At 38.1% G+C, this 22,848-nt stretch overlaps 1 protein-coding gene across 1 annotated transcript in view; it reads right to left on the bottom strand.

The window, feature by feature from the left end:
* LOC132390929 (follistatin-related protein 5-like) overlaps positions 1-22,848 on the bottom strand; it is a 206,406-nt gene that overhangs the window by 27,015 nt on the left and 156,543 nt on the right. The window lies entirely within an intron of this gene.

Here is a 22,848-nt window from a genome sequence, read left to right on the forward strand (position 1 = left end):
ATCTCTGAATTTGCTCATTTCCCAAGAAATTAGATCTCATTTATCCTCTTCCATTTTCACAGCACTTATGGCATCCTCCTCTTTTGTTTCCTTTTTCTTCTTTGTCGAATGTCCATCTCAGTTTTGGGAAGGCACATTTAGTTCACTGGAGTATTCTCTTATTAATCTTTCTCTGGTTCCCTTTATGATTTGATCTGTCCTTTAGGTTTCCTCATCCACAATATCATACAAAGAATCATACCTCCATAGACTCCTTTGCTTTTGACCTTTTATCTGGGCTTTGGTCTTTATACCTACTTTTACAAGCTGCTTTTGCTCTCCCACTTGAAGTTTATGCATTCACCTTGATGCACACAGAGTAGATTCCAGTTCTTTATACTCACAAAAGCCAAATGCTTGCAACTGTCCTGAAGCTCCTTGAAATCTCAGTAACAGCTTCTTCCACTCTACCATCCAATCATATTGAACATTGAACCCATGAATACTACCTCACATTTTATTATTTCTGGTTTTGCACTATTTTAATTTATCTGTATACTATATACACACACACTAACTGTAATTGATTTACTTCTTTTTTTCTACATTATCATGTACTGCATTGTACTGTTGCCACTAAGTTAATAAATTTCATGACATATGCTGGTGATATTAAAACAGATTCTGATATGTTGCCTACAAAAGCAGTTGTAATCAGACCACTGCTTTTGACAATTCGATAATCCCTCTGAGCAGCATGGTACTTCCTTGGTCCAATATACTTACCAACCAGAGGCACAGAGGTTGGCACCAATACCTGTCTGCCCTCTGTTGGGCAATGGCTCATGGTGTCCAGCTTGGAGACTATTATGGCATCATCCAGAATCTTTCTTCATTCGCTTTCAGTTGACTTTATTGCAGCGTATGAGACATGCAAAGGGTGGATGGAATTCCAGTTAAGTTATAGTAGTTCCAGTCACGATGCTGGTCGTCCTGTTTTTGCAACATACAAGATCAAAGTGTCTTGTTTGGTTGTTGTATTTCTCTGTCATCAGCATCATTGCATCAGAAGTTATCGTTTCTCCAATATAAGTTCTTAGTCGGATATCTGCAGAGGTCATGCCAGTATGTTTGAAATACTGTTCAAACTTTTGTGAAACGACTGAAGCATTCGAATCAGTGTCCAATTCCATTGTAATTAATTTGCCATTCACTTCTGGTGTAAGCCATATTGCTTGTCTATTGTTAGTTTTCACAGTGAACAAAATTAATCAATAAGCTCCTGGATCTTGGCCTCAATTCCTCCTTGTGCAATTAGATCCTCAATTTCCTCCCTTACAGACCCCAGTCATTTTGGATTGACAACATCTCCTCCATGATTTCCATCAACATAGGTGTACCACAAGGCTTTGTGCTTAGCCCCCTGCACTGTTCATATTACACTTACGACTGTGTAACTAATGTCATATTTAAGTTTGTTGGCAACACCACTGTCATAGGCTGAATCAAAAGGTGGTGATGAATCAGCATATAGGAGGGAGACTGAAAATCTGGCAGAATGGAGCCACAACAACAACCACTTACTCAATGTCAGCAAGAACAAGGAGCTGATTATTGAGTCCAGGAGAATGAAACCAGGTCCATGAGCTGGTCCTCATTGAAAGATCAGACATGGAGAGGGTCAGCAATTTCAAATTACTCGGTGTTATTATTTTGTAGGACCTGTCCTGGGCCCAACGCACAAGTGCAATTATGAAGAAAGCATGGCTTTACTTTTACTCTATTTCCTTTACTCCCGTAGGAGTTTGCAAAGATTCGGCACAGCATCTAAAACTTTGACAAACTTCTCTAGATGTGTAGTGGAGAGTGTATTTGTTGTATTAAGTTCTGTAAAATACAGGGCAAATATCTAAACACTTCAAAATGACAACTTAGTTCTTTGTGAGCTCGCAGCATGTAGCATGTCTGTGCAAGGTAAACAGTGTAGGTTTGTTAGTGTCTGATGTTTGCTGATAGCAGCTGGAGACTTTCTTAGTGTCTGTTAAATTGGCATGGTGGATTCTGGCTTATTGCTTATATGTAATATTAATGTTATTTTGTAACTAAAGGAATGTTATTTCCAAAACATTATTGGGTTGACGGATAAAGAGTGACAATTAAAGTGTCTAATCGATTTACTTTATAAGACTATGCTGAACACTGTCTTAATGAACACCTGAATTGCTTGAATGAAAGAAACCAGGCTGAATTAATGGCATGAGAACAAACGATCAAAGAATTTGACTCTTTAAGTGTGTCTCTACGTTTGTGGAACTCATATTTATTGGAGATACTTTTCTCTCGGTTCTTTGGACTTCACCTAGACTGAGAAGTGCAGTTAGTGCCAAGGACCCAGGATGGTTTCATGAGTGAGTTGGAATTAAGAAATCCCCACTGATAACAGTGACAAATAAGCCATGACTAAGAATCGTGAGCCCTGAAATCATTGTGACTTACTATGTAGTATTTTGTGTGGTTTATTTATGATATTTTATGATAATACATTAGGTTTAAGTTACTTTGTTGTGCTTGTATGCTTACTGCCACTTCTCCAGGATATTCGAATAGTCTGGGTCTGATCAATCCAGCCCACTACAATATTCACTGGCTAAATCACATTCTGCTATGGAAACACCGATACTCTTGAATGGAAAATAGAAACATAGAAACATAGAAAACCTACAGCACAATACAGGCCCTTGGCCCACAATGCGGTGCCAACATGTACTTACTTTCAAAATTACCTCAGGTTACCCATAGCCCTCTATTTTTCTAAGCTCCATGTACCTGTCCAGGAGTCCCTTAAAAGAGACTCCTATCGTATCTGCCTCCACCACCATTGCCGGCAGCCCATTTCACGCAGTCACCACTCTCTGCATAAAAACTTACCCCTGACATCTCTTCTGTACCTACTTCCAAGCACCTTAAAACTGTGCCCTCTCATGTTAGCCATTTCAGCCCCTGGGGAAAAAGCCTCTGACAATCCACACAATCAAGGCCTCTCTTCATCATATACATCTCTATCAGGTCTCCACTCATCCTCCGTCACTCCAAGGAGAAAAGGTCGAGTTCACCCAATCTATTCGCATAAGGTATGCTCTCCAATTCAGGCAACATCCTTGCAAAAAAAAAGTGCTGCACTGCTTTTTAAAAACTCTAACAGATATCCCAGAATGCATTATATAAATAACAAAGAAGGTTTAATCAAACAATATAGTTACAATATTACTCAACTATTACTAAAAATATTAAATACCCAACAATCTCCCACCCAGAATACATTCTGTTCCTTTGCTGCTTTCAGTGCCTCTTGCAAGTTTTATTCAACGTGGAGGGCACTGATTCATCAGCTGAGGGATGACTATGGTGGTAATCAGGAGAAAATTTACTTGTCTATGCTTGAATTGATGTCATGCGATTTCATGGGGTCTGGAGTCATTGTTGATGACTAGAAGGACTACTCCCTCCTCCACCTACACCACTGTGCCTCAACTCTAATGGGTCTGTCCTGGCAACGAAACTCAATGTACCCAGGAACTGCAAGACATGTCTGCAGGGCCTGATTTCATGTTTCCCAGATTGTTCCTTGACTGGTCTGTAAGCACACTTAGCAAATGAAATAGGCTGAGAGTAACTTTGCCATGTTCAAGCTCAGTTGCTCATTTGATCCCGTATCAGTCTGTTCAGTTTTATTCCACATCAGTATAAATATGGCACGAAAGGTGCAACTGAGTGGCTTGTTAGGCCACATCAGAGTCTGACTCTCAGAGTGGGACTGGAAACACAAGTAGACCTGACCAGGTGAGGACAGCAGATTTCCTGCCCAGAAGGACATTAACAAACCGATTGGGTTTTTACAATCATCTGGTAGTTTACATGACCATTACGGAGACGGATGTTTTCTTTTCAAATGCCAGAATAGTGATACAATTTATTTATTTATTTTTAAATTCTCGTGCTGTTGCTGTGAACTCTGGTGTCTGGATTGTTAGTCCAGGTCTCCTGACTATGGCATCACCACGATCCATCTTTGTGTCATCAGAAAAATTTGATACGTGATTTCCTATCTCATCATCTCATAACAACTGATCAATAACTGAAGCCCCAATAAAAACCATTCTGCAAAATCACCAGTCACATACTGGCAAGTGCCTACCTATTATTTTTTCTCTCTATTTCCTTGCGCTCAACCAACTCAACCACCAAGTAAATTCTATAAGTATTAGCTTTGATTTTGGAAGAAATTATATCAAATGAATTCTGAAGTCCATATGCATAATGCCTATTTATACTTAATGTCCATTTCCTAGTCATTACATTAGTCCAAACTTCAGACTTTTTCTCCTGTTGTCTGGCAAGAGGAAGTGGAATGAATTTAGCAATCTTTCAATAAGAAAAGCAATGGATAGCAAGCAATGAGACATCTCCAGATCTGGCCTGGTGGCATTGCAATTCATCAGTTTTAATGTCCAAGCTAGCCTAGAACACCAATGGGAAAGAATCCAGAGCATACAATAGTACAGTATAGCACAGCCCCATTGCCCTAGGATGCCATGCTGAACTTTTGACCTACACCTAGAGCATTCTAACTTTTCCCTCCTATGCAGCCCAGGAAATTTGTTCCAACCTGCTTGCAGGAATATTCAAGGAAAGCTTCAATCTCTCACTGCTGAAGTCAGAGGCTCCCACCTGCTTCAAAATGCGACAATCATGCCAGTGCCCAAGAAGGGCAAGGTGAGCTGCCTCAATGACTGCCGCCACCGTCACTCACATCTGCTGTGATGAAGTGCTTTGAGAGGTTGGTTGTGGCTAGGATCAATTCCTGCCAAAGCAATTACTGGACCCGCTGCAAGATGCCTATCAACACAATAGGTCTACAGCAATCTCTCTGGCTCTCCTCTCAACCTTGGATCACCTGGACAATAGTAATATCTACATCAGGCTATTATTTATTGACGGCAGCTCTGAGTTCAACATAATCATACTCTCAGGTCTAAGCAACAAGCTCCAAAACTTAGGCTGTTGTACTTGTACCTCAAACCTGGATCCTTCACTGCCTCACTGGGAGACCACAGTCTGTGCAGATCGAAAGTAACAACTCTTCAATGACAATCAATGCTGGCACACCTCAAAGGATGTGTGCATGGCCCACAGCCCTACTCTCTCTACACCCATAATTGTGTGGCTAGGCACAGCTCAAATAGCATCTATAAGTTTGCCAATGACACTACTATTGCTGGCAGAAATTAAGATGGTGACAAGGAGGCATACATCATTGAGATCAAGGAAATGATTGTGGACTTCATGAAAGGAAAGTTGAGGAAACAGACTCCAGCCCTCATCGAGGGATCAGAAGTGGAAAGAGTGAAAAGATTCAAACTCCTGGGTGTTAACTTCCTGAGGATTTATTGTCATACCAATATATTGATTCAACTACAAGAAGGCACAACAGTTACTACATTTCATTAGGAGTTGTTGTAGAACTGGTATGTCACCAAAGACTCTCACAAATTTTTACAGATGTACCATGGACACCATTCTAACTGGTTGCATTGCAGTCTGGTATGGAAGGGTCACAGCACAGGATCACAAAAAGCTACAGAAAGTTGTAAACTTACCAGCTCCATCATGAGCACTAACCTTCCCAACATCCAGGACACCTTCAAAAGATGTTGCCTCAAAAAAGGCAGCATTCATCATTAAGGATCCCCGTGACCAGATCATGCCCTCTTCTCATTGCTATCATCAATGCCCCTTACCTTAGAAAGGACGTGCTGAAACTGGAGAGGGTTCAAATGACACTCACAAAACTGATTCCAGGGTTGAATGTCTTGTCATATGAAGAACATGTCTGGGCCTGTATTCGCTGGAATTCAGAAGAATGAGGGGTAACCTCTTTGAAACCTATCGAATGGTGAAAGACCTTGATTGAGTAGACATGGAGAGGATGTTTCTGATGGTGGGAGAGTCTAAGACCGGAGGACACAACAGAATATTGGGGCCTCCTTTTAGAATAGAACTGAGGAGGAATTTCTTTAGCCAGTGAATAGTGAATCAGTGGAATTCGTTGCCTCAGGCAACTATGGAGGCCAAGTCTTTATTTATATTTATGGGACAAGTCGATAGATTCTCGACTGGTCAGGGCAAAAAGGGATATGGGGAGAAGGCAGGAGATTGGGCCTGGGAGGATAATTGGATCTGCCATGACTCAATGGGCCAAATGGCCTAATTTTGCTCCTATATCTTATGGTCTTATCAAGGAGAAGGTACAGGAGCCAAAGACAAACACTCAATGTTTCAGGAACAGATTCTTCCCCACCACCATTAGATTTCTGAATGCACAATGAATCCATGAACACTACCTCAGTATTGTTTTTCTCTCTCTGACAGACAGACATACTTTATTGATCCAAAGGGAAATTGGGTTTCGTTACATCCACACCATCCAAGAATGGTGAAGAAATATAGCAATATAAAACCATAAATAATTAAATAATAATAAGTTAATCATGCCAAGTGGAAATAAGTCCAGGACCAGCCTATTAGCTCAGGGTGTCTGACCCTCCGAGGGAGGAGTTGTAAAGTTTGATGGCCACAGGTAGGAATGACTTCCTATGCCACTCAGTGTTACATCTCGGTGGAACTACGGCACTACTTATTTAATTTTGTATACACACACACACACACTTCTTACTGTAATTTATATTTATATTTTTACATATTGCAGCAAAACAAGTTTCACAACATATGTCGGTAATATTAAACCTGATTCTGATTACATTTCATGCACCAAGTGTATTTAGAATAAGAACCCAAAACACCAGCTGAAAGACTAAATGAAACAAGACTTATTTGAGAGCAGAAGTTGGTAATCACTGCAGCAACTTCAGGTGGGCATTAATGGCCTTATGAGTATGATGTCTGACATAACTGTAAGCATAAATGGTCACATTCATATCACTTTTCACTTACATTCAAACATATGCATAAAGGAGCCATATTTTTTAGCCATTGTTTTTTAAGTAGGGAGGTCTTGGTGTGTGGATCCCATCTCCTGGTACTATTAGACAATGGGAGCTGTTAACAAACAAGTAGCTCTGTACGTCCCTTTTAGAAAATCAGATCACAAATAAAAGAGACCCTTTTTAACACAAAGTTGTATAGTGAAGATTATCACAGCACCTGATGATTTAGAGGTTCATCACTAATATTTATGTTTATATTTGAACTGAAATGGCTCATCAGTGAGGAACTGTTGGCAGAATGAGGTGCAGATCCACTGTTTACATTACATTTCTGATGTAATTACTAAGACATGAGCCATTGGATTACAGCCAATGAAACTGGAAATGTTTGTGCTCTCTTTTTATCAACACGGACCATGCCTTAACCAAAGAGTTTCTGCATCTGTCCCTTGTGAAGAGAGCATTTACCTGTACTCATTTAAATATATTCTTTTAAAGTTATTTTATAAGATTATGAGTGTGGGGAATAGAATCTACAGTAACGGCATGCTGCCATGGTAACTTGCTGGCTTTGTGAGGCATATATTTCAGTGCTCGGCTGTCAAAAATGTAACCAGCCTCCACTGCTAATCAGACAAGATTTTATGAACTTTTCCTCCTACAGTATTATTTATTTTACTCAATTCAGTCATTGAGTTAGGATTAGTCAAATACTCTGGTATTTAGCATTTTAGATTCTTTCCAAGACTGAAAACCAATACAAATCTCCCCTCTAGAATCATGATATGAACAAGAATTCATCAGGAAGATACCCATATCACTAACCTTTGCTGGCAATGTAAAGGTTAGCTTCCTGACAAGTGGTGTGTGTCACACCTCCGCAGGAAGCTTGTATATCTTACAAGCTAGACTCCTCCATCTGCTGCCTCTCACCCAACAGATTGAAAACAAACTTTCTTTGAAACTCCAATTTTTTTTTTCAGAAACACAAATGGAACATAAAATATCACAGATTTTTGCATGCAGAGTTCTCTCTGTGATGCAGGTACTCTTAGGGGCCATAACATTTCACCCATAGGGGAAGTACTCTTGCCAATGCAATCAATACCATGGGGAAGAATTAATCTGTAGTATCATTTGTAAGTACAAGCTAACCATGGACCATATGAGTCTAATTGTAGCAGAGGTTTGCAGGAGAAAATTGTTCTTTTTAATCCAACATCAAGGTGCCACTTCTAAATCTGAGCTGAGTATTTCTCAAGTCTGCTTCCAAACTTGCTACCAGGCCAACAGACTGATTAATTCACACTGATACAATTGTGTTTCTATGCTATATTGACTGTCCTGTTGTACATCCTGTTAATCCTCATGTATGTGAAGGATGTAAGAAATAAAGTCAATTCAATTCAATTCATATAATTTCCACTCTCTACCAATTTAATAGGAGTTTAACTTAGTTAATGCTTGGTGTCCTCAATAGCAATTTAGTTTGAGTCAAGAATACTGAAAAGAAACACAAAAATGTTGATACTGTTAAATTTGACCTAAATTTAGACAGACATCTGAATGCAAGATTTGCAGGATATTCAACTGAACTTTAATGATAAAGCTGATTGTACAATATGTGATCTCCTCCCATGTGGCAGTGGCTAACACAGGAGTAATTTAGGAATACCACTAATAAGACCATTTCATCATGATTTTTCTCTACCCAGCATACCCAACAGAAGGCATAATAAACTTCTCCCACCTCACTGCATTATTCAGTTTTGTTAGATCAATACAGACCCTCACTGCGCCATATGGCTTGGGAACAGAAACAATGCCCACACTCTAGTCAGTAGGTCCAATCCCTCTAGTTATGGTGTCAAGTGCCTCCATTCTCTCAAGTTCAGCTTTGACTTAGCTCATCAATGGGACTGGTATATGCCTCACTGTGGTCTTTAGAGCATCACTCTTGGCCTCATTTGAATAGGGTATTTTTCTTTCAGGCTTGTGGGAATTTCTCTTGCCACTGAACATTGTTTAGCAAATCCAACCTTGCACTGAGGCTCAGCTTCTCGATGGTACATCATCCCAGTAGTGGTGAAAAGAGATTCACAACAACAGAGAAAAGCTATTTTAACTGTTTCTCATTTTTATGAATGGAAGTAGTAAGCATTTCTTTCACACTGAGCTCATGTTTCCCTAGCCCCATGAGCATTTTCTTTGTTGGGTTTAGCGTGATCCCCATTTTCTTTGCCAGTTTTGTGAATAGATGTTCAGGGATGGCTATGACATCTGCCCCAGTGTCCACTTAGAATGCCACTGCCTTGTTTTGTAACTGAACCATAGTACACCAGCCTTGCCTATTGGATTCCAAAGCCCCAAGGAAAATTCTCTCTTCCTCTGAATCATGGTCTTCTTTGACCTCCTGAAGAACTGTTATTAAGTGACACTGGCCTTTATAATGGCCAACTTCATTGCACTGGTGGCATTTCACTTCTTTTCTGGAGAGAACTTTTTGATGTGGAATGAAGATTTGCCACATCTTCTGCAGTTGGATGTTTTACCTGTTCTTTGTTTCACTTGTCTGTTTTGTTTGAGCTGAGCTCTACTGCTACCTCTTTCTGTAGTCTTTTTGACTGTACCTTGTTTGTACCCTTCTTTTTGTACAGCTTCTAGCTTTACATCAGCATCATTTCGTGCCTGAGTTCTGCCTGTTGCTGATGAACATTCTCACTCTGTCCAACCAGAGTAACAGTTTCCACTAGTATGAGATTTGCCTGTGGTTGAAGTCTCTCTGATAATTTGGTGTCTAGTAGCCCAAAAACAATCCTGTCACTAATGAGTTTATCTCTCATATTTCCATGTACACAGTTGTCTGACAGGACATGCAATGCTGTGATGAAGTCATTTACACTTTCATCTGAATCTTGTTCTCTGGAGTTGAACTTTGCCCTCTCATATATCACATTTTACTTTCCTGTTAATATTATTTGAATTTGTGTTCATTGATTGGTACTCCTTTTTCAGAGCATCCATCAGTCCAGATCTACTCATGATGTCATCTACTTTGTCACCCATATCGTACATCAGTATGCTTACTTGATGCTTTTCTGAAGCCTGAGTGATATTGCCTGCACCTAAATCTCTCAAAGCTTCTGATCAAAGTCCCTGGTTTAGAGAAATCAAATGTCTCAGGGAGCTTAATTCAGTAAGTAAATGCAGTTACTGCAGGTATTTGCTCCATTTTCCTGTTAGCTTATTTATGTTTTCTTTTAATTTGGAGTACAAGTGTCTTCTTTTCTCTCCCTGAGAGAATGACTGACTTCTCTGCTGTGTCTGTGTCTCTGTACACTTCCCCTGGCTAGTGCCCCACAGATTATTACAATGCATCCATCTTCAGGTCTTGCTTGAAGGCATTGGCCAGTTCTCAGCTCAGCTTCATGATTCATACCTTAACTAGCATAGGCATTTTAGGTTGATAACTCTCGAGATATTTTTCATAGATACAGGTATTTACATTATTTCTTGTTGGGATCTCCTTTGGTCTGAAGTCCAAATTATTTGACAACTAACCACTTCTGACACCATGTTGTGTTTGATATTGAGGTATAGTTAAGAGATACCTGGATGCTAGCCTTGTAGGATATTCAACTGAACTTTATTGATAACACTCCTTTACAAGATGTGAGTTCCTCCCATGTGGGAGTGGCTAACTGATATGATTATTAACTATCACAATAGGAGTATTATGTGCAGTTTTGGTCACCGAATTACAGGAAGGATATTAATAAGTTTGAAAGAGTGCAGAGAAAGTTTTCAAGGATGTTGCCAGGACTTGAGAAACTGAGTTACAGAGAAAGGTTGAATAGGTTAGGACTTTATTCCCTGCAGCGTAGAAGAATAAGAAGAGATTTGATAGAGGTATATAAAATTATGATGGGTATAGATAGAGTGAATGCAAACAGGCTTTTTCCACTGAGGCCAGGGGAGAAAAAATCCAAAGGACATGGGTTAAGTGTGAAGGAGGAAAAGTTTAAAGGGAACATTGGGCGGGCTTCTTCACACAAAGAGTGGTGGAAGTGTGGAATGAGTGGCCAGATGATGTAGTAAATGTGGGCTCACTTTTAACACTTAAGAAAAACTTGACAGGTACGTGGATGAGAGGGATATGGAGGGATATGGGCCAGGTGCAAGTCAGTGGGACTAGGCAGAAAAATAGCTCAGCACAGCCAAGAAGGGCCAAAAGGCTTGTTTCTGTGCTGTAATGTTCTATGGTTCTAATAGGTTGAAGTACTAGATAAGTACAATAAACAAATATGTGGCCTTAGGCGTTGAGATCAAAGAGTTGGAAAGGTAACTAAGGTCAAAGAATTAAGTCCTTTTCTTTCAATTTACTTCAGGGGCTCAAGATAAACTGGCAGGAGATCAGCTGGTAGAGTTTCTCCCTCCCCTTCCGTTAAGCCTCTGTCAGTTGGACACCACAACAGCAGGTCTAGGAGCGCTCTGTGATGACGGATGGGGGGAAAAAGTCATAAATTTCTTAATCAAAACAAATCCTCACTTTGCCCACTGATTCATTAGTGCTCCCTCAAACTTTGCTTTTGAGTCTGCCAAAGCTAAATTCTAATAGATGTCATCACGAGCTGGTCTAAATATGCACTGTTAAAACTAATAGTTTCAGGCATCCAACACAACAAAAGGCAAGTTCAACACTGTCACACACAAACACTTCAACTGTTTCTCAGTATGCTGGCAAATCACATTATCTTTCTTTACAATTATGCAAACTGCCTGAAAATATCAGCTTAAAGCAATATTGTCAGCAAATCTCCAAAAATACAGAATGCTCTAGTGTTTACTGTATCCCCACTTGCTTTCCCACTCTTTATTATCTATCCACTGTAGCCATTCTGGCTTTGCCCACTTACCGGTCCTTACATGAGGGTACACACAGAAGTGTTTTATTGGTTTAAAGAATAACCAACCAGCTCCTTGCTGAGATTCTGCTTACAAAATATAAGCACCTTTCTATTTCAAGTTGAACAGAAAAGTATATGGATTCTAATCTAAACCCAATGGAATAAAAACAGTGCAGGAAGTTAAAACACCATTAATGGCATTTAATGGACATCCAAGACCATGATTTTGATAGCCATTACATGAGTAGGGATTCTCTTTATTTACTGTACTTTGCTACCAAGTACAGTTTCATATGGGGCTAACATAGTATTCCCCTGCTGCTCCCAAATACACATCTGGGTGCTTATCACCACCCTCTTCAGATCTAACATCTAACACTTAACATCTAACATCTAAAAGCTCTGGTTCCTGAACACTAAGCCCCTAATTTCATTTTAAAAATCTTTTTCATTAATTAGAATTGAAGATTAACAAGAAAAAGATACATGAAGTCAATATATCATTATGTGCATATGTGTCAACGTGGCTGTCTCGGTTTTACATCTGTCACACTGACTATCAACATTAGGAAACATTTTAAACTATCTCTCCTTTGTCAAATAGTAATGATGTACAATGTTAAATTGAATTAAAGAGTGATTGGCACAAATCGAAGAAGAGTTAACCAACTTCAAAATCCGCAACCAATCTTCTGTAATCAGGGTTATGTTAAGCTCTCTCTCCCAATCCTGCTTAATCTTAAGTGAAGGGTAATTATGCCCCTAATTCCATGACACATCCAAACCATAACCCATCCCCTGAAAGACCCAATACAATTCCAACCCTCAATCATCTGTCTCTCCCACTGAACACAATTCCTGATCCTGAGAAAGGATTGTACAACCCCAACCTCCAACACCACTCTCTGATATCTTTTTGAAAATGTCACAGCGGAGATTGAATCTCATATTGTTACAGGATCCAGTTTTTGTTAGTTTTATTAAGGAGCAAATTTCTATATTTTTTGAATTTAATACAACTGAAGGAATGTCAAACTTGGTTATACGGGACACGATGAAATCTTTTCTTAGGGGACAGATAATTTCATACTCAGCAGCTTTATGAAAGAAAACTAAACCGGAACTGTCAGTGCTTATTAATAAAATTAGAGCATTAGATAAAGTATATTCAGTAAAACCTACTGAAGATCTATATAAGGAAAGGGTTGAACTACAAACACAATATGATTTGCTTCTGACCTATCCCATCAAACAGCAAATTGTTAATTCTAAAAGTCTATTTTATTTAAAAGTCTATATACATGGAGATAAGTCAAGTAAATGTTTGGCTGGTCAGTTAAAGGCAGGCATGGTTAGAAGACAGATTTTGAAAATACATATACCAGATAGAACTGAAACCTTAGATCCTTATGAAATTAATAAGATATTTATGGATTTTTACTTTAATCTTTATAAATCTGAATTCTCTAACAATACTTCTATTATGAACAAATTTTTGAAAAAATTACATATACCAAAAATTTCAACTCAAGATATTGATATATTAGATGTACCTATTTAACAAGAGGAAATAGCTAAAGCTATATCCTCTATGTAATGAGGGAAATCTCCAGGACCAGATGGTTATACAGTGGAATTTTATAAGACTTTCCATGAAATCTTCTGAAAACCCGAGAATCTTCTGAAAACTTTTTATGAGGCATTAATTTCTTTGATTCCTTAAAAAGGAAAAGATTTATCGGAATGTGCATCCTATAGACCTATTTCCTTACTGAATGTAGATTTTAAAATTCTCTCTAAGATTTTAGCTTATAGACTTGAGAACCTTTTGCCTCCTGTTATCTCAAATGACCAAACTGGATTTATTAAAAATAGGTACTCACATTTTAATATTCGAAGACTGTTAAATATCATTTATTCCCCCTCAGTTACAGAATCTGAATGTATTTTCTCTCTGGATGCAGAGAAAGCTTTTAATAGGGTGGAGTGGCGTTATTTGTTCCAGGCTTTGAAGAGGTTTAATTTCGGTCCAGGATTTATTTCCTGGATTAAACTGATTTATCAAGCCCCGGTGGCTGCAATTATAACTAATAATCAAAAGTCTCCTTATTTTAGATTATATTGAGGAACCTGTCAGGGTTGTTCTCCCAGTCCTTTATTATTTAATTTGGTTTTAGAACCACTTGCTATCACTCTTAGGGATTCTAATTCTGTGCAGGGTATTAAGAGTGGGGATAAATTACATAAGGTTTCATTATATGCGGATGATTTATTAGTTTACATTTTAGACGATAGGAAATCTATTCCTTTTATGTTATCGATATTTACTGAATTCAGTATTTTCTCTGGATATAAACTAAACTTACATAAAAGTCAATTATTTATTTTTAATAATTATTCTGATTATTATGATCAAATACATTTTAATATTGCTAAAAACTATTTTACTTGGTATTAAAATTACAAACGTTTGTACTAAAAATTTTAAAGACCTATATAACTTTTTCCCTCTAATTGAATGTACTCAACAAACACTTTCTAAATGGTCACCTATGTTGACATTATTAATTGGTTGAATAAATGCTATAAAAATGGTTACTTTACTTAAATTTTTATATACATTTCAAGCGGTTCCATCTTTTGTTCCAAAAATAGTTTTTGATAGAATAGATTCCATGATCCTGTCTTATATTTGGAATAATAAAAGCTCCAGAGTGAGTAAGTTTTTATTGCAAAAATCAAAAAAAGGGGGTGCACTTGCACTACCAAACTTTAGATTTTATTATTGGGCAATTAATATTCCTTATATCACCTTCTGGATTCACGGGATAGATAACCAGGACTATCCTTCATGGTTACATTTGGAGGAGAATTCGGTAAGGGGGTTTTCTTTAGCTTCTCTATTGGGAGCCCCTCTTCCTTTTTTTCTCCAGGATAGGTAGACAAGGTCTTAGTCCTATTGTTAAACACACTTTAAAAATTTGGTTTCAGTTTCATAGATTTTTTGAATCAAATAACTTTGTACTCTCTAGTAATATCCATTTTAACTTTTTCTTTAACCATCAACTCTGGCTAAGGCTTTTTTAATATGGAAAACCAAGGGAATAAAAACTTCTTTAGATTTGTTTTCAGAGGATAGTTTAATGTCTTTTTCGCAGTTAGTGGATAAACATATATCTAGTACACATATTTTTAGATACTTACAAATTAGGAATTTTTAATGTTATTTTTACCACATTATCCATTGGCTCATTCACTAAATATGATTTATGCTGTTTTTCCAACTTAAACCACTTCAAAAATGATTGACAGCTATTATATATAAACAGTTAATGAATGCACTTATGATACCTAATGATAAGGTTAAACATACTTGGGAAATGGAAATTCAACATTCACTTTCGGATGATCAATGGAGTAAAATTTATTATCTAGTTAATAAGTCATCTATCTGTGCACGTCACTCCCTAATTCAGTTTAAGATGGTACACAGGGACCATAAGTTAAAGCACATATTTTTTTTCTAATATAAGCCCCACCTGTGACGGAGGCAATGCTGAGGTGACTACTCTAACTCATAAGTTTTGGTCTTGCGTAAAGATAAACAATTTTTGGAGGGATGTGTTTAGAATATTATCAAAAGTCATGGGTGTGGATTTACAACCAAGTTCACTTACAGCAATCTTTGGGATTATTCCAGAGGAAACAAGAAGTGTTCCTGCTTCCGCTCAACATGTGATAGCCTTTTCAACTTTACTGGCTAGGACAGCTATCTTGTTACACCTGAAAGATTCTAATCCACCTACTGTTTTAACTGGATCTCCTCCATTATGTCCTGTTTAAGTTTGGAGAAAATTAGAAGCCAGACATTTGACACATCTTTCAACTTTGAGCAAGTCTGGTGACCTTTTATTTAATATTTTCATATGATTTAATTTTTTAAAGGAATTTTTTCCCTCATTTTTTCTTTCTGTTCCTCCTTATCCACGAAGGTTCAGAGATGACTAGAAGGACGTTTTCTTCTTTTTTCTAATTTTATCCTCAAATGGATTGCCCAATCTTTCTTTTTTTGTTGTTTTAGGTTTGTTTAGCGGGTTTTTTTCTCTTGAACAAAATTTCCAGTCTTTTTTTTTTGTCTATGATTTGCCAAGAGGAGTTGTGGTTTCTTGTTTATATTCAATAGCTTAATATTATATTTATTTTACTTTGACAGTATATATTATTTTGTTGTTTCTACGTTTTTTGTATTATGTGTTTGCTAAAACTTCTCCTCTGATTTGTATCTTTTTTTTGTTGAAAAATCAATAAAAAACAAGATTGAAAATGAAAAATGAACTTCCAACACTACAGTAATCACATGATGCCGGTCTCACCTACCTCTGACTGCCTCCCAAGCCCTCAAACAGCTTCTGACAAATGCCAGCATTGGCATTTCATACAAAATGCTGGAGGAACTCAGCAGGCCAGGCAGCATCAACAGGAAAGAGTAAACCGTTGGTGTTTTGGGCTGAGACCCTTTATTATGACCTTTGCCATTTACCTCGATGCTAATGCCCCAAGCACAGAATAGTCTGAGGAAATTTGCTGCTCTCTGTCGGTCACAACAGGTGGCACGATTTAATTCTAAAATGTGCAAGAGTAGATGAAGGATAGAGTAACATGGTGCCATGACAAATTCCTTCCCTCAATGTCAGCAAAAAAAAAAGGAGCTGGTCATTGACTTCAGAAAGGATGGGCGATGGTGCACATCCTCCTGCCAACAATGGATTGTGCTGAGTTTGAGAGGGTTGAGAGCTTCAAGCTCATAGGAGAGATTATCATCTACACTCTGTCCTGGTCCAACCATGTTAGCACCATAGCTGGGAAAACTCACCAACTTCCTCAAGAGGCTAAAGAAGTTACATATGGCCCCATTGACCAATACCAATTTTTAATTAATGCATCATAGAAAGCATCCTGTCTAGATGAATTACTGCTTGGGATGGCAATGGTTCTGTACGTGACCACCAGAAAATGCAGAGAGGTGTCAAGATAGCACAGTACATCAGAAAAACCAGCCTCCCCTCTGTGGACTCTATACCTCTCACTGTCTCAGTAAAGCAGCCAGCATAATCAAAGATGCCACTACCCTGAACATTCCCCCTTCCCCTCTCTTGCATCAGGCAGAAGATACAAAAACTCAAAAGAACATACTACCTCACTCAAGGAAAGCTTCGACCCTGCTGTCACATTGCTGGCTATTGAATGGCCCCCTAGTACAATAAGACAGACTTTTGGTTTTACAGTCTTGCACCTTATTGTTTGTCCACACTGCATATTCACTGTAGCTATTAAACTTAATTCTGCATTGTTATTGTTTTATCTTGCTCTACCTCAATAAACTGCGAAGTGATTTGATCTGAATGAACAGTATGCAAGACAAACTTTTCACTTTCTCTCAGTACATGTGACAATAATAGTCCAATACCAGTTCCAAACTGATGTCAATGGACCCATTACCAAACTGGTGATAGGCCTTTATGTACCAGTATATGCTATTATCACAATGCTCTCCAGTATAAAACCTACAATGTTTTTTCAGGCATTTAACAATATTCTAGAAATAATTTTAAACTATTAAAAACTATCCATCAATTAAAAGCTTACAATTGTTTCAACATAATAAACAAAAAGAAAAAAAAATCTAAGAACCCTTGTGTCTTAGGCAATGTAACACTCTCCATTGACAAATCCTTGGCTTGAAGCACCATTTCACTAAATGATTGGAGGACTGGGTCAGACCTGATGTCTCACCAGGGCAGGATCTTGATGGTGATTCCATATGGAATACAAACGACCATTAACAGCAACTCCGGATTTCTTTGTTTATTTGTGACCATGCACACAAGTGAAATTTAGAGGTTGCCTGCACTTGCGCGAGGATCTATCAGCAATTTCATCTATATCTTTGTACAATGTTTGGGGCAATGTTATATATCTATAACCAGCCTTATGTGGCTAATTATTTGGATACTGGCATTTTATTTGAAATTTGGCTGTAAATTGTAGTATTAAGATATTTTTTACAGAAGTTGCTCTACTGCTGTTATTATGGTAGAAATTCTACCTCTTCTCTGTATTATATACTGCCAGTCATGTTCTCTAAAGGCCAGGGACTAACCAATGGATCAACAAGGCTACATCTATTTTCATCTATTATTCAATTTACAATGCCTTTATATCAGTGCAAGGAATTATGTATGCATACCACACAGTATGACATTAGCTTCTGAAAATCACTCAGATGTCACTTATCCTGTACATGAGCAACAATAAATACCTTTTGAGAGACAAAGCATGATATTTTGTCAGTGAAGTTTTCATACACGTATAAAATAAGTCAAAGTGAGCATGGCTTATGTAAAGGGCAATCTTGCCTAACAAATCTGTTTGAATTCTTTGAGGTAGTAACAAGCAGGTTGGACAAAGGGGAGGTAGTGGATGTCATTTACGTAGATTTTCAGAAGGCATTTGATAAGGTGCCACACATGAGACTGCTGAACAAGGTAAAATCCTGTGGTGTTACAGGAAAGATACTGGCATGGATAGAGGAATGGCTGTGAACAGGAATAAAGGGGCCTTTTCTGTTTGGCTGCCAGTGACGAATGATATTTCTCGGGAGTCAGCATTGGGAATGCTACTTTTCGCATATTTGATGATTTAGATGGTGGAATTGATAGCCCTGTGGCAAAATTTGCAAATGATACGAAGAAAGGTGGAGAGGTAAGTAGTGTTGAGGAAGCAATTCGATTGCAGCAGGTCTTAGATAAACTAGAATAGACAAAAAAGATGGAATATAGTGTTGGGAAATGCATGATAACGGACTTTGGTAAAGGGAAAAATAGTGCTGACTATTATCTAAATGGGGAGAATATTCAAACATCAGAGGTGCTAAGAGACTTAGAATTCCTCATGCAAGACTCCCAGAAGGTTAATTCACAGGTTGAGTCTATAGTAAAGGCAAATACAAGGTTGCTATTTATTTCAAGGGAAATAGAATATAAAAAGCAAGGAACTAATGCTGAGGATTTAAAAGACAGTATAAATTCTGCACTTGGAGAATTATCAACAGTTTTGGGCACCTTGTCTCAGATAGGATATATTGTCATTGGAGAGTGTCCAGAGGAGGTTCTTGAGGATTATTTCAGAAATGAAGTGTTAACGTATGAGGAGCATTTGGCAGCTTTGGACCTGTAGTCATTGGAATTTAGAAGAATGCGGGGGGATCTCATTGAAACCTACCGAACGTTGAAAGGTCTAGACAAGGTGGATATAAAGAGGATGTTTCCTCTGGTGGGGTTATCTGGAACTATAGGGCACAGTCTCAAAATTGAAAGATGACCTTTTAGAACAGAAGTAAGGAGGAATTTTTTAGCCGAGGAGTGGTGAATCTGTGTAATGGTCTGCTCAGACTATGTTGGAGGCCAAATCCATGGGTATATTCAAAGCCGAAGTCAGGGTATCAAGGGTTATGGTGAGAGGGCAGTTGCATGGGATTGAAAGGGATCCTGGATGAGCCATGATGAAATGGTGGAGCAGACTCAATGGGCTGAATGGCCTAATTCTTCTCCCATGACTTATGGTCTTATATAAGCTCAGAATTCCTAATCAAGTGAGAAGGCTTTTCAATAGTAGTTGACTCAAAACAATTTGAATCTGAGCTAGTTCCATTGTCAGGTCTGAACTGTGTACAAACGGTACAAATTTGAATCTGGTGGCAATAACAATTGTGGTAAGCCAACCCTCCCTTGCCTTCTCTAGATCCAGTGGTAGCTTTGGAGTGTCACAGGTGAATGATAATGGAATGATAGTGACCATTGACAGGGAAATTGAATACAAAAAGAGTTGGATATATTCTAGTTATACAGTATGTTGGTGAAGTCACTCCTGGAGTAATGTGTGCTTATTTTACAAAGGATATGAATGCATTGAAAGCAGTTTAGAATGGAATGAAGGAAACATTGGACAAGCTAGACTTCTATCCACCGACATTTAGAAAAGTGAGAGATGACGATTCAGATATGCAAGATGCTGAGAGATCTTAACAAAATAGAGAGATTTCCTCAATGAGGGAAACGCTTGAACTAGGGGATACTTAAAAAATAAGAAGCTTATTGAAGATATATTATCTTTTCCTCAGAGGGTCCCGAGTTCCTGCAAACTTCTTCCTCAAAGTCAGTGGAAGATGACACTTGGATTAGCCTTCTGACAGATACAGATCAATAATTTATCAGGAAAGGAGTAAAGGGTGGTCAGTATTAGGCAAGGATGTGGAATTAAGGTGCTATCTTAATTAAGATGCACTTGTTGATAATTGGTGTAGATATTGTTGCAAGTGATCAAAATCACAGAAGTGTTTCAACATGTACAGAAAACAAATCCATAATTATTTATCATACATTTTAGGGATCATATTGTATTTAACAATTTTTATACATCTGTTGAGGGCTCCTCTCTACAACATGAAGAGGGTTCAAAAACGTATTCATACATTTCTTATTATATATTAATGCAACATTAAATTAGACCATTCTTGCCAGCGTTTGTTCCAAAATTCTAAAATTTCCACTATATTTTTTTGCTTACGATGAAGTCATCAATAGATCAAAATATGTTTATGGCTCCCAGTAAAACAAGGAGTACATCACACAAATTAAAAATATCTCTATTGGCTTCTGTTTTATTTTTATTACACTCTGTGTTCTATGACAATCTTTGATGATCATTCATCACAGCACTGGACCTGCTCAAGCAGACCCACAATGTGGGAACTCAATCTCCCAATAAGAAGCTGTATAATTCTTCTTCCATTCCTTATTTTCCCTTTCCTCAATTTTCACGGCACTACTCATTGGTTTCCCTGCCTAAGCCAAATTTCCCCCTATTTTTTCTCTCAGCTCCACAGCAGCCTGCAATAGCTACCATGGTGAGAGCTCATTAACAGCACACCCCCATGGATGAGATGGTAACTGAGAGCTCAGGCAGCAGCTGTTAACTGTGAAAGCACATCTGTTTCTAATGCTTTTAAGTGCCTGTCTAATGATTCTTGAAGGGAGCTGTACCAGTTTAAGTGATTTTTTTTCTCCCTGGGTGACAGCAATTGGTACTCCAAAAATGGGTGAACTAGTTCTTCCAGTCAACTGCCTCTTGTGCTTAGTGATAGCATAACACTGAAGTCTTAACTGGATATTGTTACCTGCACAAACATTTTAAGATTAGAGTTGTTATCCTGATATATTGAGTGGAAAAATACCATTGATGGGATCACACACCCAAAGGCACCCAAGTCACCAGCAAAAAGGATAATAGAAATGCACCAAGGTATTAGAGTCTTTTACTTAAAGGACATCGTGGTCCAATACCTTAGCAGATGTGAGAGGAAGCCAGAGAATCCAATGGAAATCCATACCATCACGGTCATATTGCTGTGAAATATTGATGTTTACTGGATGGATATCTTTTTATATATAATAGGGTCTGACATCATCCTACTGATTACTGACAGTCACAAACAAAAAAAAAATCTGCAGATGCTGGAACTGTGAGCAACACACACAAAATGCTGGAGAAGCTCAGCAGGCCAGGCAGCATCTATGGAAAAAAAGTACAGTCGACGTTTCAGCCTGAAATGTCAACTACTTTTTTTTTCCATAGTTGCTGCCTGGCCTGCTGAGCTCCTCCAGCATTTTGTGATTACTGACAGGAGTTTACTTTAGAATAATATTTCTGAACAATTTTCTAGTAAAGAAACTACAATGTTTTTTCATAGCAAGCATATGCATCAGTCAAATACATTGTTCCTTAACATAAATTTAATTCCAGAAAGACATCAATGTGGAATAGAAGAGGCCATTTTTCTCAGATCCTTACAGCCATCCAGTCAGATTATACATGTAAGGAAAGCTGGAAACACCAATTAAGTCAGGTGGCATCTATGGAGGTAGAAACAGAGTTAACATTTTGGAATCATGATCTTTCATGGAAGGTTATCAAACTGCAGTCCTGGCTCTTTATCTCTCTCCACAATGTTGCCCTATGTGTGGAGTATTTCCAGCATTTTTTTTTCTGTTTTATTTGTGTATTATTTTAATGAGCAATCAGCATTTCACCCCTATCTTATTGTATTTCACTTGAAAACAGGAAGGATATTTGAAAGGAACACTGAAAGTTGTTTGTAGGTTTGTAACTAACTTGATGAGAATCTCTAATTGGCGAGCCTGTAAACAACTCTCCTTTTATGCCATCCTTTCATCTCTCCAGTGAATTACCCCCTTCCCTTAGTTATAGATTCTGTGATGACCAAAAGATGCTCTGCAAGGGCATGCTGACAACTTATCGCAAGGAAACAAGTGTAGATAATACAATCTTGGGAGGGCATCAACTCAAATAGCAAATAGCATTACTTCCTCTAATAGGCAGCACCCCACTTAAAGGGCAAGTGTCTCCCTCAAAACTGAAGGAAAAGGAGGAAAGAAAGGGAATTAATTCCTGCCACAAGGCAGCTAAATTGCAATGGGATATCTGAACCTTCTTTAGGTGGGTTTGTGGTTCCAAGATCAAATTTAGCTAATTTCAAAACACATAAATCCATTTATAATCGAAATTATTCTTGAACAAAGGAACTGACCCTTCCAATGATGAATAGCTTAGCAAGCTTACAAAAAGTTCTTTAGCAAAGTCATGAAGTTTCAAAGCCCTGTTATGACACAGCCATTTGGCTGAGTGTGACTCATAACAAAGTGCCTTGACTTCAGCCATCACTTGTCCCAAATCCTGCTGGTGATATTTGAAGTTTTCAAGTGTCCTTTCAAATCGGGAAAACCTGAAAACTTAACTTTTGTTTAACTGCACTGTAACAAGAGGGAAGCAAAGTGTCTCCATTTTCAAAGTAACTGATGTCCTTTGGGATCAATCATATA

The sequence above is a fragment of the Hypanus sabinus genome, chromosome 3 (assembly GCF_030144855.1).
Source record: "Hypanus sabinus isolate sHypSab1 chromosome 3, sHypSab1.hap1, whole genome shotgun sequence".
Taxonomy (NCBI): domain Eukaryota; kingdom Metazoa; phylum Chordata; class Chondrichthyes; order Myliobatiformes; family Dasyatidae; genus Hypanus; species Hypanus sabinus.